This window comes from Megachile rotundata, chromosome 4 (assembly GCF_050947335.1).
Source record: "Megachile rotundata isolate GNS110a chromosome 4, iyMegRotu1, whole genome shotgun sequence".
NCBI classification, from domain to species: Eukaryota; Metazoa; Arthropoda; class Insecta; order Hymenoptera; family Megachilidae; genus Megachile; species Megachile rotundata.
Window position 1 is genome coordinate 3529697 of NC_134986.1, and position 20283 is coordinate 3549979.

A 20283-nucleotide genomic window follows, 5' to 3' on the forward strand; every position below is an offset into this window, starting at 1 on the left:
AATGTAGATAACATTTCAGTAAAATGTATCGAAATTAAATAATAAATTAAATACTTGTCAGTATTTATCTTGGAACATATTGTTAGTAACATTGTAAAATGTAATTGTAATTAAAATGTAATTTTTAATATTTAGTCATATACATAAAAGCAAGTGAAAACTTTTACAAATAACATTTCTTAAATAAATATTCAATACCGTATACATAAACAGTTAAACTTTTATTAAAAATAGTATTTACAATTGTTCAGAAACATTTAAAATATGTACAAGTAACATTTAGTATTTACTAAAAACTTAAAATAAATAGTAATATTATTATAAGTTTGTTTGAATTTTTTAGTCGTAATATGTTTTTAAAATTTAGTGTTTATTCGAGATATTTTACCATTGATCATCCAGTATTAATAAAAGATCTAGTATTAGCTTTTACTTATACTTCATATTTATTAATATATGCTTGTTTTTATGCATATCTCATTATATACAACTGATTGCAAATTATTTTACAAATATGATTCGACGTCATATTGAAATATGAAAGGTTAATAAAGGTTTCCGTTTTATGTTTCGATTATCGAATTCGCAAAAATTATCGACACAGTCTTAATGAAAACGCAACACAGCGTTGTTATTACAGGTTGCATTACTCTCAATCGATTAATTGTAATTACCCCTTATCTCCCAACGCATGGAAAATTTAATAGAACCATTCGTAGAGTGAGATATTAATTTACAGCTTCAGTTGATCGCGAAATTAATTACTTGTGAACGATTCCTTTTAGAAGATTCCTGGAAACATGATGCACACTTAATTGTATACCGCCTGAAACATTTACACTTCCGCGGATAGTAATTTCATAGAACGCTTACACGTGCACTACTGGAAAATAACAGTTTAATGTACTACGAAATTTAGCCTTTAGAAAATTTGAAGTGTTATAAATTTGTATAAGAAAAAAGTCTCCACATGTACAGGTATAGTGTTAGCGCGATAAATATAGGCTTGATAAATGTTCGTTAGGAACATTCCTTTTTCCCTCGCATCGCTGTCGTACAATGACATTCATGCGATTCAATTAATTTATTATTTGGAAAAAAATAGTAAAACTATTGACTGCATATTATACAGGTTGAATCAAAAGTTAGGTACCACTTTTATGAAATAAGTCGAAGTTATCAGGTACGAAACATGTCAAGTTCTAAATTATTTTCACGAAGCACGTTGAAATTATCAAGACTTCTCTTCGTGAAACACCGAGTGATAACACATGGAGCACTTGGTTTCTCATCAAAATTGATGTCCTAAGTAGCAGACAGAATGTTTATGCAGGTGTACAGTTTTATAAATAGAAATTACACCAAATATTCAAATACAGTGTTCACTCGGGGGATACCCGCTTGATATATACCTGTTGGGAACACCCCTTCTTTATATGCATTATTTGCATATAAAAGTATTAATATGATTAAATTAATTTATGTAGCAGGGTAACGATAAGAATACAACACAATTTAATTTAATATGAAATATGATTGGAAATAATGATCTTTATGTAATATAATATGTCTTTTCATTCGTTTCCTTGTCAGTTATATTTTCAAAACAATTATCGATTTTAACATTATTCATATTTTATCATATTCACTCTTTTCCTCAATTTTTTATAATTACTCTTACATATTAATGTGCAAGAACTGTTGAAATTAGGGTTGCGAAGAGAGGTAAAAAGTTTGTTATACATATAAGGAGTCGCAAAAAAGAATAACATTTTTCATATTTGATTTCGTTTTTAAGAAAATTGAATTTGAAGGTTTGTGAAAATATTTATAAAATAATTTGTTTACGATAATAAAAATGACAATTTTAATACTGATTTTTGTAGTTTCACAATTAATATGTATTACAAATTAATCAATAAAATTATTAATAAAATTATTCTTATTAGTCAGTGTCTTATCTGATATCGATACATGTGTGCATATTTACTTATACTTGCTATGTATATGTTAATATTATATTAATATATTGTTATTGCAATGATTATTAATAATGTATTAATGTATTATTATTTACATTTATTAATTTATAGTATCCATTAACTATTAAATTAACAAATAAATTATTGAAGTTATTACCGTTTTTGGTATTTTAAATAACTTGTCTTACAAATATATTGAAGAATTCTCAACTTTAATTTTTACAAAAATGGAACTGAATCTAACAAGAATGTTATTCTTCTTTTCGATTTATTTTTGAATGTACAATCATCTGGTTACGCGTACAACGATTCTTGTATAAATTACATTATATTAAATATTAATCTTATAATAGATTCTAAGATTACAATCTGACATATAGCAATCTTAAAATACATTATTTTTGTTAGCTATTGAAATTCTCAGAAATTATCAACTTACGTGTTAAAAATCGATAGAAAAAAATGTAAAACATTTTTAAAATAAAAATTTTTAACTATAAAAAGATATTAGTCAACAACCAATATTTCTACTTCCATTTTGTATTTCTATAGTTTTCCATTTGAAAAAAAAAAACCGTTCGTTACAAATTATTTGTAAAACATTGCATGTGCAATAAACAAATTTCTGTCAGGAACAATGGTATACGATTAGTCGTTTATTTTTAATGTTTCCAAATACCATATTATTAATTTCAGTCATAAAGTGCATCCACAATTTTCAATTACACTTTGTATAGTCTATAGCTAACAACTCTTCAAACCGTTCGTGACTTAGGTATTTATTTCTCCGCCAACCTCTCCTTTAATTTTCATATCCGTTATATAACAGGAAGAGTCTCTAGATCACTCGAATTGATTATAAAAGTGTTTAAACTTTTTCAAGATGTTAGTACACTACGTATTCTTTATAGCTCCTTAGTTCGTGCACAGTTGAAATTTAATTCGGCATATGAGCCTCATATTATAATAAATATAATAATATATTAAAACATATTTCACACAAATTCTTGCGTTAAGCAACTTATCAAATGAGCTGTCTCATGTCCATTGCGTGTCACAAATAGTAGTCGATATCGTTAACTTGAAATTCAGTGACATTTGAAAAAACACGAACGATGTTTCACATTATATGTGTGAAAGAAGAATACAAAGTAGTCAATGATATTATCGATTGTCGGTATTGTATCATGAATTGAACTTCGCGTAACATCTCGACATTTTAAATGCCATTTTTTTGCATCTATTAACCGAATATTATGTGGGAGTTATAATTCACTGGATCAATAGACTTTGTATGTTATGCAACGCTTCCTGCGATTCAATTTTTTAGGGACAATTTAAATACCTATAAAAACTCCGTTCTTTATGTATTAAATCGATAATTATTTCTGTTTAACAAAAGGTACTAACGTGTGAAAAAATTGTTAAACTAAATTTGTTTTTAATATTTTTCTTAATTTTCCTGGTTCCAGTTTCTTTTTTAATTGCAGGTTATGTATTTGTATTATTATATAAATAATTTATTAATTAATATTTTAATTTTTCGTAATAACTATTGCATTTACTAAACTAAATTTATAAGTAAATATATATTACAATTTTCTGTATCAGGATAACAGAGATAATAAATTAAACAGTTGTATTATTATAAAATTACTTTTAAATATATTTTAAATGGAAATAAATAATTACGATGTACAAATCTCAACGTACTTTTATCGACTATCAATTTATTTAATTACTCATTACTGCGTAACTAAATGATTGCTAATTTTATTGTATAGAACCAATTCACTCTTTTGTAATGTTTATATATATATATATATATGCAAATATTTTACTAATTAGGGTTTATGTTTCATTGTAGGAAGATAGATTGTGAAAGAAAAATAAATAAATAAGAGTAGGAAATGAAAACAAAAGATATAATATATAAATTTTTCTTCTTTCAAACTCTACACTGCGGTGCAGAACCATCTACTTTTTTAGTTGTTCTGTAATTCAGAGTTAAAATGCAAAAAATCAATTGCAGGAGATGAAATGGTGTGGGTCGCAATAAATTTTATATTAAGTCTCATTGAAGTTGCTTTTCTATTAGAAACGATATAATCGAAAATGTGATTTTCGCTTGTTGCATAACTATAGTACCAATATTATTAAATTAACTTCTCTCCATCCAGTTCAACTACAAACTCACTGAAGCTAAATAATTACATTCTTTATTAAAGTACAAATTAAAATTTGACAATACTCTTTGTTGAACAATGCCACGTGGTAGATATTTGACTGAAGAGGAGAAGGGTAAAATTTTGACGTTTAAGGAGGATAAAATTAGTGTACGGGAAATTGTCCATAGACTAGAATGCTTACATAAAGTCATTTTGATTTTCTTAAATAATTCCGTTAATTATGGCAATCATAAAAAGGATGGTTCAAAGAAAAAATTGAGTCCCCGTACCGCACGACCAATTGTAAAAGCAGCCAGATGTAACAGCTAAAACAGCTGTAACTAAATTAAGAAGGAACTCAACTTAAATATTTCACGGTGGACAGTACGTCGAGTTTTGAAAAGTAATCCTAACATGGTGAGGCAGAAATTAAAATCTGCATCAAAACTTCTACTATGGCATAATGTTGCGAGGCTTGAATACGCTCGAGCGAACATGCATCGCGATTGGAAAAGCGTAAGTTAACCTTAGATGTTAAAATCTTTTTACACCAATTTACTTAAACTTCTATCATTGATAATAAGGTTATATTTTCGGATGAAAAAAAGTTTAATCTTGACGATCTGGATGGCTATAATTCATATTGGCGAGTTCTCCGAAAAGAACCATAATACTTTTCAAAGAGAAATTTTGGCGGACGAAGTGTTATGGTTTGTGGTGCCTTTTGCATTGATGGCATGTTGTAATTGGCTTTTCCATCCAAAAAGAGGGGTAGTGATGAGTACACCACAATTTTATCAGACAATTTGTTACCTTTTATAAGACTTTTATAGGACAACGCTGTTGTACATACATACCAGTCGGAAAACAGTATCATGGTTGAAAAGAAACAAAATTAATGTTATTAAATGGCCAGCATGTTCACCAGACCAAAACCCGATGGAAAATATTTGAGCCATTATTGTCCGAAAAGTTTATGACGAAAATCGACAGTATGAAAATATTTTAGAACCAAAAAATGCAATACTAAAAGCATGTAATGAAATTAGCCACCGAATTTTTCAGAAACTCATCGAGAGCATGCCAGATAGAATTTTCCAACTTATAACAAAACAAGGAGGCCCTACAAGATATTAAAATCATATTTATGTGTATATACATTTGACATTTATGCACATGGTGCTATAGTTATGCAACGATGAAAAATCAATTTTCATGTAATATTTTCTTATATAGTAAAATCATATCAACAAATTTTTACTGAAGTTCATCGTTCACTATACCCTTCAATTTCATATGGATGATTTTTATGCATTGTTATTCCAAAGTCAGAATCTACTAAAACTGTAAGTGGTGCTATAGTTCTGCACCGCAGTGTATCTATATGTATATGCAATTAAAATTATTATACAATATACGAATAAATAAGTACAAATTATTTTTCCCCAAAACGTGGGTGTCTTTCTCAAGTTACACAAATTATTACTAATTATTTTCATTTTGCATGTTACCTTTTAGCACAATTTGCCCAGGAAGTTAAATCGATGTTAAATCCTAGTTTCCGGAACACCAAGCTCAAAGGGTTAATCATGAATTCCTTATCTCGTGCTTAACCCCAATCAACATTAAACGCTGTACACGGTTCAGTGATATATTTCCGTGACAGCATGGTGTGTACCAGTATAGAATTTTCCAGTGGATCGCGTGTGACAAACAGTTTTAATTGCTATCGATTATTGCCATTTCGCAATGCGGTCGTCAATAACAGAAGTCGAAGAGACAGAGGTTTCCGCGTGCACGATATGTCCACATCCTATTATAATCACGATCAGTGTATATTTGGGTGCAACGTAGGCTTCTTTAGATAAATACATATAGGGTGTTATCGAAATGGCGGTATAATCAAAAAAGGGTGTAAGTTAAGCGTGATTGCTGTTGAATTATTGCATAATTAAAAATAATCCAAACGAGGTTGTGTTTGGATTCAATTCATTTGGAAAACAGTGTGACTGAAATAAAATTAGAAACATTATTTATTTACATCATATGCGTTCATGTTCTGCAACAGAAATAGCAACATCACAAGATACATATACAAGGTGTTTTCAAAATTGTAATACAAAAGTGGGTGAATTTACATGAGAAAATAAGGCAAAAATATAGAATACAATTTTTCATGTCACTTCATTTTCGAAAAAACTGAGTTTGAACAGTTTCGAAGTATTTGTACAAGAAATTTGTTCACGGTACATAAAATTATAAGTGCAACCATTTTTCACTACTTTGAGAATTCATGAATGCCATGAAATAAATCGAATTATTTACTCCTTAACCTATAATTTTCTAGACGTTATTCACAGCTAGCTAATTATTGCTACAACATTAAGACAACTAAAGAATGTTAAAATGTTAAAACGTTTCGTCTGCAGCGATCCTTGATGATGCAGATTATAATTAGAATTGAACCCAAAATTTAATCTCAGTGAAAATACGAGTCTGGTTTATTACATTCCAACTGTAGTGTGCGTCACGTGTGTGATACGTAGTTGTAGGGTAAGGTGTTAATACTACTAAATTTTGTTATCACTCATTCTTTCTAATATTGTTGCTGTAGATATTAATGTTTAATGTGATGAATTTAGTTGACGATAAGAATACACATAACTAACAAACCTAATAAAGTAATGTAAAGTAATAAACCTATTTTAGTGATATTAATAATTATATCTGTTGATTTATAATATTTTTATGATACGGAAGTCTAGAAGAGTGAAGATTTGGAAAGGGAACTTATTGTTAGATATACAATATCTGAGGAATTTGAAAGTTTATAAATTAAAAATTTTTAGTGACCTGAAAATTTGGGGGTTTGGGAAATCAGAAAGTTGAGAATTTTAACAATTTTACAAATTTGAGAATTTGGAAATTTGGCAGTTTGAAAACTTGAGAGTGTATGTAATAGCTTCAGCAAGTTGGAAAGTTGAAAATTTAAAGAATTTAAGAATTTAGACATTTGATGACTTAGACAATATGGGAATTTGAAAATTTGGAAATTCGGAAGTCAGAAAAATAAAAAAATTTGGGAATTTGGAAACTTGAAAATTTGGGAAATGTGTGAATTTAGATGTTTGAAAATTTAGAAATTTGGAAGTTTGAAAATTGAAGAAAGGTGAGAATTTAAAAATTTCCAAAATATGGAATTTCCAAAATTTAGAAATTTGAAAATTTCGGAAATGTAGAGATTTGGAAATTTGAGAATTTAAAAAATATGGGAATTTAAAAATTTGAAATTTCGAAAATGTGTGAATTCAGATGTTTGACAATTTAGAAAAGTTGGCATTTGAAAACCTGCAAAGAAAAAAGTTGTGAAGTTTGCATACATTTCTATGCTAAAGATAACATTGCATCCGCATGTACACTCGAAAGGTTTTCACAGATCTTTTTATCTCACGACGTCGAATCTCGTTCTATTTTTAATTGAACTCTAAATTCATTCCGACTGACTCAGGCGATTTGCGATTGTTCTTTTCACTGAAGCAATTCATTGATTTAACCCTTCTTCAAATTTTCGAATTTAAATGATTTACTATGGTCATTATTTTATTAAACTGATAAATTTAACTAGATTACTACGCATTATCAGATAATGGTTACGTGCGTAAATTTTATAACTATCATATAGGGTATTGATATAATTATAACAACTACAACATTTATGTTGATACAATTACATCTACTGATCTGTTGTTAGATAAAATAAAAAAGGAGGTAAATCTACATGAAAAAGTAAGTTAAAAGTGTATAACAAAATATTTTTATAATTGTTTCTCCTTTTTAGAATATTCAATTGAGAAATTTTTAAAAATATTTATAGTTTAATTTAATTCAGTCGTTAGTAGTTTAGTTTATTTTATTCATAGTTTACATTTATTTAGAGAAAATGAAAATTTCAATCATTATTTTGTTAACATAACCATTAAAAAATGTTATACATTAATATATATAAGGATATTATAAATTAATACTTAATTATCACTAAATTGCATTAGTCAGCATTTTATAAGAATTTTGTGACTCACGCATGAATTTATTATATTTCAGACTAATTATATTGAATAATCATTTTATACAAAATGTTATTTTATTTGAGCTTATTTTTAATATTAATTTTTATGTTTATGCATAAAGAAATATTTTTAATTAATAGATTACTTAACTATCAAAATAAATATCAGTATCAATAATAATCTATTGAATTAATTATTTAAATATCAATTTATTTTCATGTTTTCCTTGTTTAACATTCATAATTAGGATTCCAGTTAGTTGAATTTAATTTTGAATATTATAGAAGAAATTGTCAGTAATTTTCATAGCTGAACATTTAGAAATTTTATTTATAAGATTTTCAATTTCACTAACTTTTTATATTATATTCTTTTAATAATTTGTATTTCATATAATGGCTTATTGCATGCATTTATGTTGAAAAACTTTTTATCGGGTATAAAATTGTAATCATGTCTTGTATTTTATATAATGCCTTAATGTATGTATTTATGACGACAAACTTTTTATCAGTTATAAAATTGTAATCATATCTTAAAAATAATAATAATATTTTATACTCCAAGGATAAAGGTCAAAATAACGTCCAGGCTTTGTGATCTTTTATTAACAAAAACATTTAATTTTTTTATCAATTTTTGTTATTAAAAAGCGAACTGTTTTTAGGAACTTGCAATTTTCTGATAAAAAAATTGAAAAACGTAGAAGGTGCAGATATTTCGTAAGTCATTTTAGAGTGATCATAGTTACCAGTAGAAAATTAAAAATTCTGAAATGACTATTTAATAATTAATAATTAATTCAATAATTAATAAAAATTCTGTCTCGAAAATTTAGAATTTCTGAAAGATTAATTCGCAAAAAAATGATAACAGCTAAAAATTGAAATAAATTGATTAATCAAAATAAAAAAATAAAAAAAGCAAATCAATTTTGCATTTTAAAGTCATTCATCCCTTGCACAAAAAATAAAATCTTAATCAAAGAAGAGAGAACTTTCTAAAGCATTGTATAATTTAATATATTGTCAACAAATTACATGAAAATGAATTAAAATTTGCATTCTGCTAAATGAAATTTTGCTATTTATTTATTTCTATTTTTCCAAATCACTTTTAATAAAAAATCAGATCTTTAATACTGATTATGACAGTGTTAGGGTAAATTTTGAATTATCGATCAATTAACTAACTACTAGCATCAATTTTGAACCAGAACTGCAAAATATATTTAAGCTTCAAGTAAAATTATACATTCAAAGTTTAACGAACGACTTCCGCAATTTAAAAAATTATTTTAAAGAACATAGACATTGAAAGCAATGTTGGAGGTCCCAACCATATGCTTCGCAAAATACTTTCTTTACCATGCTGTTCCTATTTCCTTATCCTTAACCTTGGGTCCCTTCCTGTCATCAGTCCTAGTCCACTCAAGTACCCATAAATTACCACCTCTCGAAATCCACTTTCTTTCAATATTTTGTCCAATCCCTGTCCTTTTCCTCCACCCTCGTTAAATAATTTTAACCAATAAGCATTTTCCTAAAAGGTTTCTTTTTCACGATTTTTACTCCGTCTCGTTAGAATTCATTTGTAAACTATTGTAAGATTTTTGTGTGGGAATAAATTAACTATTTAAGGTTAATCCCGAATTATCTAAACCCAGTTTTACAACAGCAATATCTAAACAATAAATTTGCATTCGACAGGTGACTCACACATCGCCATTATGCTTAACACAACAATTAGAAATAAATATTTTTTAACTAATTCTACAGTGTTATACACGTGATCTTTAAACATAGCGAAAAATAATTTGAAGTAGTAATTTTAAGAATATTCATCGAACTTTTCAACTAGAAGGTTTCTGACTTACTACACGCCGATAAAAAAAATGTTTTCAAGCACAAAAGATCAAATTCAAGAAAAACAAAAATAAAAATTAAATTAAATTAAAATTTACTATTTCAGTAATATTTCAACCGAGAAGTAAAAGAAACAGTTCCCCACAGTCAAAGAACTTATCCGTTTTAATGATCACGTTAGCAAAAAACAATTTTAAAAAGCCACGAAACGAGAGGCAGACTCTTTCGCACACGCGTTGTTGAATACCCTTGAAAGCAAAGGGGGAAACGCGGACGAAGTCTTCACAAAGCAGGTTTTGTGCGAACGTTCAGTTCCCGTTGAGTAGACACCAGTCTCCTTGGAAATTATACTCTTTATTGAAGGTATTCACCCGACCATGTTTCAGTTGACACGCGTGTTCTCGGATACACGTGTGCGACGAAAGAGGTGTAAATAGAACGTGATTGCCTGTTGACGATATCGGGAATCTCTGCGTTGCTATGGATGAGCGAATTTTAATAGTAGCCGAGTTATGCTGGCACACAGTTTGCCACATAGTAGTTTGATGTGTGGTAAAACACTTAGGGATACTATCTTTAATTTGCAAATTCGTAATGTATCAATTTTCGAAATGGGAGATTTAGAAATTGAGAATTTGACAAACTGAGATGTGTATTGTGTAGTAACTTTTAACTGAATGAACATTTAATAACGGAACAATATTTTAAACATTTAATTAATTTTTCAAGGAAATTACACACGTCTTTAACAGTTCAAGGATAACATGAGACTGGTTAAAATGTAATGAACATTCACGGCAATGATGCGTTTTTCAACGAACACACAACGCCACTTGAGAAATCGAGAAATTTAGGAATTGAGAAACTAAGAAATTGGGAAATTGAGAAATTGAGAAATTTTTTTTTAAATAGTGGTTTATAGTCGCATCAACTACCCAGGTTACTAGCGACTGTTGACCAGTCTACGGAGATAAGGTTATGGTCGGAAGTGGATGGTTTGACATAACTTTTTTATAGTTGGGTGAGGATTCTTATAGTTTTACAAAATTTTAGTAATGTGTCTTGATACGCTGTTGATATGGTTGCTTCAGTGAGGTTGTTCTTGATGTTTAATCATTTTCTGGCGTGGTTATATTTTCTGCACTCCAACATTATGTGTCTGATGGTTATGGTTGTATTGCATATATCGCACCTTCTGGGGGAACCGTTTTCGAGTATGTATGAGTGAGTCAATTTGGTGTGTTCGGCCCTAATTCGAGTTACTGCCACTTGATTTCTTCTATTGTGTTTAGGGTTAGTTTTTAAATCGTAGAATTTGTCGAGTTGTTGATGGGTTGAGCTGGTTTTGTATTTTCTCCATGCAGAGTCCCATGACTGTTTTAGTAGTGTCGCGATATGATTACTGATGTCGGCAGAGGTGTTTAATATCGGCTGGTTTTCTGTGACCGTAGTCGCTGCAATAGAAATTGAGAAATTGAGAAATTGAGAAATTGAGAAATTGAGAAATTGAGAAATTGAGAAATTGAGAAATTGAGAAATTGAGAAATTGAGAAATTGAGAAATTGAGAAATTGAGAAATTGAGAAATTGAGAAATTGAGAAATTGGGAAATTGACAAGTTGAGAAATTGAGAAATTGAGAAATTGAGAAATTGAGAAATTGAGAAATTGAGAAATTGAGAAATTGAGAAATTGAGAAATTGAGAAATTAAGAAATTGAGAAATTGAGAATACGAGGGATTGAGAATTCGAGAAATTGAGAAATTGAGAATACGAGGGATTGAGAATTCGAGAAATTGAGAAATTGAGAATACGAGGGATTGAGAATTCGAGAAATTGAGAATTTAAGGATTCGAGAAATTGAGGAATGAGTAATCGAAAAATTAAAAAAATTGAGTAACTGATAAATAAAGAAATTGAGGAATCATAAATTCATTCACTTTAATATATAATCCGACATGACGTTAAACAAATAAAATAAAGTATAATCCAACAACTCGATATAAATATTCTGAACTTCCTTTTAATAGCATCACCATAAAACAATGCTACAAATATAAACGACTCCTAGTTCATTGACTCGTTGTTTGTTCAGGATCGTACGATTTTCACGCGAAATAAACGTCAATAAATGGAATTGGGACGAACATCTTGACTGTCGTGACAGTGATCCGTTGCCACTCTTCCACGGAATTACATTTTAAGGTTTCCCGATGTAAGCTTTTGATATTAAGGTTAATCTCTGTGATCCAGTTTTAACCTGTGCCTTAGTTATTGCACTCTTAGATAGTGTACACTCTAGTGCAAAGTAGACTTCCTCCGGATATTGACGTACACTTACATTTCACGATTTTTAAGTTTGCAAATTTCTCAGATTTCTCAATTTTCTCCAATTTTTTATATTTATCAAATTTTTCAGATTTCTCACATTTCTAAAATTTCTAAAATATCTCAAATTTTGTAGGTTTCTCAATTTTTAAAATATTTCACATGTCTGAAATTTCTAAAGTATCTCAAATTTTTCAGTTTTCCCAAATTTCTCATATTTTTCAAATTTTTCAGATTTCCCAAATTTCTAAATTATCCAATTTCCAAATTTATAGGTTTACAAATTCTTAGGTTTCTATATTTTTAGATCTCAAATCTCTAGATCTACAGATACTTAAATCGGTAGATTTCCAGATTCTTAAATTTCTGTACAGTCAGATCTCCAAATCCCTAGATTCCTGTACTCTTAAATCTCTAAATTCTTAGATTCCTGTATTTTTACGCAGCCAAATCTCTAAATTCTCATATCCATAGATTCCCTCATTCCAAAATTTATACAAGTCCCAAATTCCTACATTTCCGTATCTTTAGATCACCAAATCCTTACATTTCCGTATCTTTCATCCCTACATTCTTAGATTCTCGTATCTTTAGACCACCAAATCTTGCTCTTCCCGTACCTCTAAATCTCCTGATCTCAAGATACACAAATATCTACGTCCCTAAATTCATACGTTTCCAATTTCCTAGATTCTTAAATCTCTAGATCTGCAAATTTCAATGTCATCAAATTTCTTGGTGCCTAAAACCCTAAATCTCAAAATCTTCAAATCTCCAAATCCCCAAATTCCGAGATCTTTAAATTCATGAACTTATCCCAAAATTTTCGAGTCACCAAAAATCCCTAAACTCGACAAATGTGAAGCCTCTTCTACGATTGCCATGTTTTCCCTAGATAAGTCAGATTTGCAGTAGACTGTACATCGTCTTGCGTTATCGCTCCGATTCGCGAAGGAATCATGTTCTCTAATGTATTTACTAGTGGAACATGTATTGCGAAATATTCAACAAGATAAAAGTAGAACTCTATGATTGCTTGTTCTTCTCTAGTCTGCTTGTTTGCTCAACATTTGATCGGTGATAAGGGTTACGTAGATTCTGAGACTCTTCAACTATTAAATAAACATGCCGGGTCAGTGATGATCCACTTTCGAAATAAAGGGTATAGCCGGATAAGGTAGTCAAATGTGCCCTTGAGTCGAATTAGAAACCCAATTCGTTAGTCGGTAGCATATCCAAAAAAAAACATCTCACACCAAGTTTCAACCCCCTATCTCATCCGTGGGGGTAGTAAAAGGGAAAAAACGAAATTCCGGTTTTTGGCCCTTTTTGCCTATTTAAATTCGTACAAAAATTCTGAAAAAATTCTAGAACATTGAGATCCAGATAGCGCATATTATAGAATTTTTTCAGATTTTTTGATCGCAAATTGTGGTCGTGAAAAATCAAAAACTGAAAAAAAATCCGAAAAATGCGATTTTTTAGTGAAGATGTCGGAGCACTACTTTTATATTAATGTGGTAGTTAGATATTAGTACAACTATTATTCTCTAATTTTTTCAGATTTTTCGGTGAGGTGCGCCGTAGTTAAAAAAAATCAAAAACCGATTTTTTCGCGCGAAAAACAAACTTCTGCTTTGAATTTTTATGTCATTTTCCCATGAAAGATGCATTAAGTAATTTTAAGAGGTTTCACGTTCACACAATTGATTTATGGATTACAACAATGAAATTAACTTAATTAATTAGTTTTATGGGACGTTCCATATATACTTAAATGTTTGAAGGGCTTTCAACAATATCGGTGGCGCAGCGGTTATGGCGTCTGACTCGTAAACCGCTGCATACTTTTTTTAACGCGGTTTCAATCCCACCCGAACTTATATTTTTTTCTTTTTTTTTCTTTTAATTGTTAATTTTTTAAATTCTAATTATAGAACAATGGATATTACTTATTTTAAAACATTTCTAACGTACTTTAGAAATATTTGTGGTTAAAATTTTACAAAACATTTTACGATGAATACACACTATTGTTATTATATAACAGATATAATTTGTTATATCATTTATATTACATAATTTGTTATATTATATAACACATGTAATTTGTTAGGTTAGGTTACAAATTATATGAATTATATTTATTATATAATTGTCTAAAAATTCTACATCCACCTCTACAGTCCCGAGGCATAAATCCTATAAAGAAGCTATGGGATAAATTAGACCAAAGAATTAGAAAATCATCAATAAATTTATATAAGTTTGGTTTATATAAGAGCCATTTTTTTCAAAGTGACTTAAGTGCATTTTTCAGTTGTTTGTTGTAAACTGTACATACCACCTGGTGTTAACTTTAATAAAAATCATTTACGATTAAATATATTCAGAGTATGCTATAATTTTGGACATATAAATATTAGCAGTTATTTCGATAGTTGAAAATTTGACTTTGAAAATGGCCTAAGTCCAATCTATTATTGATAATGTCAGAAACTGCGGATTTTCAAATGTCTAAAGGCAGTGATAATGGAAATTACAATAAAATAGTAATTAGTTAATATAATAATTAATTAGTATTAATACGATATACACCGAAGCACCTTGACTTCTTCAAATCCCTTCCGCCTACAGAATATGTAGATGAACAGTAAATTGTTATGTAATTTATATAGTTAGAAGATTTACTGAATAAATGGTGTTTTCAAGTGTTGTAATGAAATATAAAATAAACTGAATATTGTTTTTTCAATTTGAAGCATTTTAAATTATATCGAATGGACTTGGGCTGCTTCAAATTTCATGACAAATTTAGTTGTTAATTTTGAAAGTGGCTTAGGTCTATTCTTAGTAAGAAGACATATACTTTTCGCTTAATAATTGCTATTACTTTGATAGGAATTGTAAATTTAACTCTCTTAGATACACTTCCGGAGTGTAATGCATTGTCATCTTGTACATACATTTTTAATTTCATTGAAACGCAAACTCTTAAATATCTCGATTTATACATAAGTGGCCACTTGCAAAATAAACTCATACATAAGATTACTCCAACTTTTAGCGTTTTCATAATTAAAAAATATTTTCGAGGATTACTCCTAAATGAAACACACTGTATATTAATTTTATAACTTAACTTTGTCATGTATACATTAAAGTAATAATCGATAAAATACCATAGTGACCAAAATATTAATAAAAGTCACTGTATCTCACGTGGAAGAGTTTCGACCAATTTTGTAAACGATACGTGTGAAAATATTTGTCTTTCATGCACGGAGTTATAGGAAGCATAAACCAGTGACAAATATTTACCTTACGTAACTGTATTTTGTTAGCATTTCTGACTGGAATTAAGAAAGTAACAGCTTTGTCTTGACTTGTCTGTACATAAAGAGATAATACTCGTGATACCGTTGCATGCCAAATAAATACTCTGTCTTTTCTGATATCTGTGTTTCCTCTCCATTTTGTAATTATCTTCGGCAACGTGATGTGGAATATGCTTTTTAAATTGAGTTATCTTTTTAATCCGATTAATCTGTGATGTTTAATTAGTGATAATATACTTGTAACAAAGAGTAATAATTAAAATATTTTAGAGTGTGTGTGTAAATGTTATGGTTTATTACAGTTTAGATTTCTATACGTGCTGTTTTGGAGAACACAAAATAAAGAATACAGAACGGAGAAATAGAAAATAGAGAATTAGAGAATGCAAGTTTTGGTTATGTACGTCTTACATTTATTTAGTCTTTATCGATCGAATTTAAACAATAGTAGAATTTTTTATTTTCCGAACAGCAGTTGTTAAACTATGCAATTAATTTTTTTTTTAAGAAAACGAAGTTTATATTAATTATGTTGCTTCATACAATATCCATGTTTCATTTCAGATCCTGAGCGTTAATAGCATGAATTAAAGAAGCAAAGTGATCAAAGAAGTAATCTACTAACAGTTTATTCAACACCTTCCGTACGGGATTGTATATCTAAGTCTTCCATCTTTACGTTTCTTTATCCTCTTAGGAATCGTAATCTTTAAATCGTATAATTATTACTATTTATACGTTGCTTGAATACTATATACAGTTTGTTTAATTAAAACAGTATCCTTCTGACTAACAAATTTTATTTTCTGAAACTATTTTTCGTTGAAGTACGTCAACGTGGATTAAAGCACACAAAAACTGTTATGACCACGTTACTAACACTAAACTTAACGGCATATAATACACACATGATTAAAAATGAAAAATAAAACAAAAATATAAACGAACAAATGATAAAGTATAAATTAATATACAGGGTGTGCGAACGGGTGGTACCACCGAGTAGGGGATGATTTTCCAAATAAAAATAAGTAGAAAAAAAAGGAATAACATTTTTTCGTCTAATGCTTCGTTTTCGAGAAAATTGAATTTGGAAATTCTATCCAGTATGGGTGCACTGGATACTCTCCAAGTTAATGTTCGCTGCAAGTTTCCTTTTGCATTCTAATGTTGACGTTTCTAATGTTTACATCTTTTCTTCAACTATACGACTTTCTTTTACTTTTATTCCGTTTCGATTAGGCAAGCTATGACAATGTCTACATATGTCGGTATGATAAAAGCTTTAGGAGCTTGTCATGGAAATGCGACAGCAGTTGAATATTATAGGCAATAATTTCCAAATCGTCACAAAGATTAATTGAGTGTGGTATTTTTTACAATTACCATAAGCCTGGTGGCAGTAGAAGTTCCTTTTTTCATATTAACGAATATTAACGTTTGTTCTCGCCATAAGTAATCACTAGACTAATAGACCGTATTTGATCAATGAACCATTACCGATTCGTTGAAAGATGAAAAGATATTGTAAGGATACAGGGTACCTCTAAAATCCAACCCCATTCTTGTATTTCGGAAGCGGCTTTAAATATGGAAATATTTTCCAGGCAAAAGTTGTAGAATATCAAGGGGGACATAAGATGGTTGGCAACAATTTGAGCTTAGATGGTCGCTTGAAGGTCACGTAAACTTCATCTTCAATTCCTTAAATAGAATCGCCACTTTTTATTGCATATTCTTGGAGCCATCGTCAAGACGTTTTCAAAACACTACTTATGTTTGTTTTTTGTGCGAAACATTTTTAAGATATGAAGCTTTAAAGTCGCCACATAAGTAGTACGAATTTGATCGTGCAACCTTCGCGTGGCACATTTTGAGTGAATGTCGACAGTATATCAACTTTGAAACTTCATATGTTGGTAATAACTTGCACAAAAATCATATTATTTTGAAAACATCTTATCGATGGCTATAAGAATATGCAATACAAAATGACGTTTTTATTTAAGAAATTACAGATGTTCACGTGACCTTCAAAGGTCAAATTGTTGCTACCATCTTATGTCATCCTCGATATCCTACAACTTTTGTCTGAAATATTTCTTTATACTTAAACTCACTTCCGAAATGTAAGGGTAGAGATGGACTTTAGAGATACCTTGTATAGATTATTCATCTTTAATACATTTAAGAATGCGGTAGGATGACTGTTCTGCACTTAATACTCAATAAGCAGATAAGTACTAACACCTTAACTACCACAATGAAATAACTGAGATATTGATTAAATAGCATTTTCTGTTTAACAAATCCTACCAAATATATTTACAATATCTTATATTTGTTATTCATAGTAGGTACGTAACACGAATATTTCCAGTTAGATAAATGGACACATTCTTATTGATGCAGATGATTCATATGAAAATTTAATACTAAAACTATCAGACCGATCAAAATAGCAAATCCTCAAGTTTCAATGTGGATAAAAATTTGTTCATATAATTTATATTATGTTTATATGATTTATCATGTCAAATATTTAGAATCAATGTTAAATTTAAAAACAATAAGTTAGAGTCTGACGTCGCAGATAACACAATCGTATCGACGTGTTGCGGATTAATTTGCTATCACATATCTCCAAACCCAGCTATATCTCAGGTTGACGCTTTTTCTTGCAATTAGTCTCGATCGATAGAAATATGATAGGAAGCCAATTCTACGTGACGTAAATCCATGTCGGTTGTCATACGAGGCTTCCGTGGGTTCGAGTTGTCCGTCGGATTAATTGCAAGCCTTTGCCGATCTCGTCTTCTTGCTTTTAATTCTCGGCTAGACTCTCGTAACACGTTTCTAGAGGATCAGCCTCAGGGCTTTATGACATTCTGTGCGTCTTTCGCGCAGGCTACGTGTGCGATATACGTGGTTCTATACGGAAGATAAGACTTCATTTACGAACACGGACGATGGAAGAAAGAGACCGGCAATTGAGACAACAACGAGTGCCTTCGACGACCGGAATTTTCTTAAAGAGACTCGTTATCCGGGAAATATTGACGCAGATAACGAGGTGCTCTAAAACGTTGTAGTTTTTCACCCCGACATGATGTTGTCTGCGGGCACCGCCAAGGGGAGCTCGAACAACGTTACCGACAAAACGGTTCCATGAAATTGCGGTTTCTTTCGCGTCGGTAAAAGCAATTTCTCTCGAGTTTTATGTGCTGGAATTTGGGAATGTGGGGATTTGGAAATTTGGAATTCTGAAACTATGAGAATTTACGAAATTGGGAACTTGGGAATTTCAGGATTTGGGGATTTGGGGATTTGGGAATTTGGGAATTTGAGGATTTGGGGATTTGAAAACTTGTGAATCTGAGGATTTGAGAGTTTGAGAATTTAAGAGCTTGAGAATTTGGGGAATTCGGTATTTGGGGATTTTAGAATTTGAAAATTTGAGCATTCATAAATTTAGAAATTTGGGGATTTAGAGATTTGAGAATTTAGGGATTGGAAGATTTGAGAATTTTAAACCTTGGAAATGTATAAATATTGAGAACTTGGGGATTTGGGAATTTGAGAATTTAGAGATTTGGAAATTTGGGAATTTAGGAATTTGAAAATTTGAGAATTTGGGAATTTGGGAATTTGGGAATGTGAGGATTTAGGAATTTGGGAATTTGAGAATGAAAAATTTGGAATTTTGAAAATTTGAGAATTCAAAAATTTGGAAATTTGAGAATTTGGAAATTTAGGAATTTAGGAATTTGGAAATTTGAGAATTTGGAAATTTAAAGATTCGAAGGTTTGGAAATTTAGAAATTTAAAAATTTGGAAATTTGGTATTTGAAATTTTATATATTGAGAAATTTAAGAATTGAAAATTTGGAGAATTGAAAAATTTACAAACCTGAGTATTAAATAGTTTGAGATTTTGAGAAATACACTTTCACTTGAAACTGTCATTCGCACCTGACCCACAACTCTTCCGCATCAATATCGCCAATAAAAGGCAAATTAATACTGGCTTAAAAACGTTAAAAAGTCCAACTTCTGGAGATGAGTGGTAATAAACATGGAAGAGTTTTGACCTCCGAAGGGGTTAAGGCTCTACGTCAATGCTCAAGCGAGTAGCCTTAGCAGTGGCGATTCGAAACAGCTGACGTCAACCTTATCGCTTTGCTTTCTTATTCAACCGGTCATGTTGAACAAACAGTTCAAATATTTCTACCCCGTTCTTGGGTCCTAGTCAAAATGAAACTATTTGATTTATAATATTCGTACGCGGACGTATCCTGATCCATCGCTTCAGATACTGGCCTGAATGTTAATAGATTTTTTACATGGGACATATCTCGTGTGGTCATTCCCGGGAAAGATAGCGATGTATCGCGAAGTTCGATTCGCTTTCTCGCACAGTAGCAGAAAGGTCTCTTCTCTTTTATACGCGATACATGTTAACGATTTTTCTTCGTCGTTCAATGAAAAGCTAGCCGTTTAACGCATCGGATGCAAGAACGCTTGATGTTCTTACGTT

The 20283-nt window shown here is 30.1% G+C and overlaps 1 protein-coding gene and 1 long non-coding RNA gene across 7 annotated transcripts in view; one reads left to right on the top strand and one right to left on the bottom strand.

Moving 5' to 3' along the window:
• The window catches only part of LOC100883044 (uncharacterized), a 151359-nt gene that overhangs the window by 42780 nt on the left and 88296 nt on the right, over window positions 1-20283 (top strand). The window lies entirely within an intron of this gene.
• On the bottom strand, window positions 9307-18791 carry LOC143264233 (uncharacterized). The gene is made up of 3 exons (XR_013037785.1): window positions 16372-18791; window positions 15730-15955; window positions 9307-11536 (listed from the first exon to the last, which is right to left on the bottom strand). It is a non-coding gene; the product is annotated as an uncharacterized LOC143264233 (long non-coding RNA).